The following is a 3262-nucleotide window of genomic DNA, read 5'->3' as shown; positions in this document are numbered from 1 at the left end:
TTCAATTATAAATTTGAATCAAATCTTATTTTAGATTTTCTTCAAAAACATGAATCTTCTTTCATACTCTTTGAAGTCAAATATATTGTTCTCATAAAATATTTTTGTTAACATCAAACCTCTAAATGTAAAACCAATTTGGTTCCAACTAGGGGTTTACATGGATGTCAGTCGATCCACCAACCCGATCATCCAACCCAACCTAACCCAACCCAATTTTTACCCGTACCCAGTCATTTTTGGTTCCGACCCAACCCAACCCGTTGAAACCCGCTTATATTTGGTTCGGATATTGGGTTTAACAATTTGAACCCGTTGACCCGACCCGGTAACTAGTTATATATATTTTTTTAAAATTTTGTTTGGCAGTCCCAATAGTCCAATAGGATTTCATTACTCTTCTTCTTCAGATTTCCAGCTTCTTGAAACCGCGTTGTCGTCCACCTTCTTATTTTGTTACGCATGTGCTCACAACTGTTATGATTTTTTATGAATTAGTTATAATAAAATATTATTAATTACTGATTTTTATATGAATCTTGATGCAAGGTGTTCATGCGTCTAGGCTAAATACTGAATTTTTCTCGCTGTTTAGCATTTAATTTGTTTTGGCCTTATAATCTTGTATATCCTTACTCATAAAATTCATATCTCATTTTTGAATTGTCTCTTTCAAAAAGTGAGTTGGATAGGTATTTAGAGGATGGTGTGGAAGATGACTCCCCTACATTTGACATTCTTAAATGGTGGAAAGGAAAAACAAATAAGTATCATGTTCTTTCTAGCATAGCAAGAGATATTTTGGCTATTCAAGTGTCTACTGTATCATCTAAGTTGGCGTTTAGACCAAGAGGTCGAATCCTTGTTTCATTTTGTAGTTCATTAAATGCCACCGCTGTGAAGCTTTGATTTGTACCCAAAATTGGATCAAATCTCCTAAGAAAATTGATTTAGCAGCTGAGTTGGTTGAAATACAAAAGATTGAGTCATGTATGGATATTTTATTTTAACTTTCAAATTGATATTCTTTTATTTTTGTTTATTCTTTTAATCATTTGGTGTGCCAATGAGATTGTGTACTGTATTTAAAGTTTTAGAGTTGTCTGAATTAGTTTCAATTGATGTTGGAGTGACTGCTGCTGAGCTTAACACAATCACTGCGACATCTTAAGGTACTTGTTATTGCTTTATTTAATGCATATTTTATTTATTTATTATTTCTCATTCTTTATCTCCTCACTTTTATTATTAATATTTGTTTTTGTAGATTCCCATTGTACTTGAAGTTGACATCGCTTAGAATTGATGAATTTTTATATTTTATTGATTTACTGTTGTTGAATTTATTTATGTCTTTAAATATTGTTGGGTTTATTTTTTTTTGTATGAGAGGTTGATGATTGCTTTAGAGAATTAAATGATGTGATTGAAATTTTATAGTATTTGAGACATTCAAGTATTAAATATATTTTCATTCAATATATTTTCCCGTAAAATAAAAAATTGATTATAATTTATGTATAATCCGTCAACCCAACCCGTTCTTGATCGGGTCGGTTTGGTTCGAGTTAAATAAAAAAATACGGGTTTAGAACTTAACCTAACCCAAATATGATCGATTGGGTCGGATATCGGGTTTTGTCAAAACCGGCCCAACTCAACCCACGAACACCCTTAGTTCCAACAATAAAGGCTTTAAATGATCAATATCTCGTTTCATCACTATTTCCAGATTTTATTTAGACCAATATTAGCAAGTCAAGTCAATTATAGACATACAAATGATGACCCACGATTTGAAGAGATTATTTTCTCAGTTCTACAAATTTTAAAGCACAAAAAGACAAGAATATAGTACATTCAATTACAAGTGACAATTAGCATTTTCCCCTTCCCCATACAGCTACAATAAATGACTTTAAGGTCGCACAAGCTTCAGATTTCGCAGTCATTTTTCCTTCACATCAAGCATAAGAACGTTATGCTCGTGAAAATAACGTTTTCTCTTATTTGCACTAAAACAAGAAGAAAACTTATCAAAGGGATTGTTTTTTAAATTCTCATGCCCAATAGCTCTTTTCTTCAAGAGCAATGGCAATATGAAGCTCTCCTCATTTATAAATAGGAATGGTTGCTAAACATAAATAGCATGAGTCTAAGCTACAAAATCATCAATCACTTGTTTTATTTTCATGTTACTCACAAGGTTCTCTTTGATCATACAAACTTCAGTTTCTGATCTTCAAGGTCAAGCTTCCTATTTCTGAGTGGACTAATAAATTTCCTTTGCTTTTAAAATTTATCTTTCAGCTTTCATAAGCAAAGAACTCCTACACTAATTCATATACTTGTGATTGTTGAGAGCGAGTTTGTGTAAAGTCTGGTTAGACTGTGTTTGTAAGTTTGTTGAGGTTGTGAATATATAGGTTGTAAGTGTAACGCCTAGTTATGTGGGTATAAAACTGAGGTAATAATGGAAAAAAATTTCAAAATTATATAAGAGAATAAGGTACTGTAATAAATAATGAATTGTTTGAAAGAAGTAATGTTATGAAATCTCAAAGTAAATCCTTACAACTGAAAATTCTTTAATATTTAAAATGTCCAAAACAGGGCAATTAATATCTAATCCCGAAATAAAGTACGATGTAGACACTATGTCTACTTATTCTTGATCTACCAACCTAATTGAAGGAAGTCACTCTTCTCAAGGGAGGTAGGACTTCTCGACTCTTGACATCCCCAACGGTCTCAGTATCTGAAAACAACACTTTAACGAGATACTAAATCCTAGTGAATAATACACACAATTTTAAAACAAATATTGTTCTCAGCCGGAGCGGTAACTGGAAAAAGTCGATCATGGCACCCGCCTTCATCCAAAAATATTCTTTAGAACTATTAATGATATTACTAAGATTTCTCTATAATAACCAACTACTTCCAATAATTAATAAAAACTCATCAATTAAATTAACGATAATCCACATCTATCATAATCAGATAATTCCAATACACACATTTATTATGAAGAAAATAATCAATCAAATCAATGAGGGAGATATACTACTTATGCAAAGTAAGTATTATCTAATCATGTGGAGCACCAGCTCATCCAGTGTTGGGTACAAGACCCATCTGTGTGGAGTTTAAACCTCATCTCTTTGTGAAGTTTAATACTCATCCATGTGGAGTTTAAACCTCATCTCTTTGTGAAGTTTAATACTCATCCATATGTGGGGTACAAGACCCATCAAGTGTG

This window comes from Cicer arietinum, chromosome 6 (assembly GCF_000331145.2).
Source record: "Cicer arietinum cultivar CDC Frontier isolate Library 1 chromosome 6, Cicar.CDCFrontier_v2.0, whole genome shotgun sequence".
Classification (NCBI taxonomy): Eukaryota; Viridiplantae; Streptophyta; class Magnoliopsida; order Fabales; family Fabaceae; genus Cicer; species Cicer arietinum.
Note: the sequence above shows the minus strand (reverse complement) of the source record.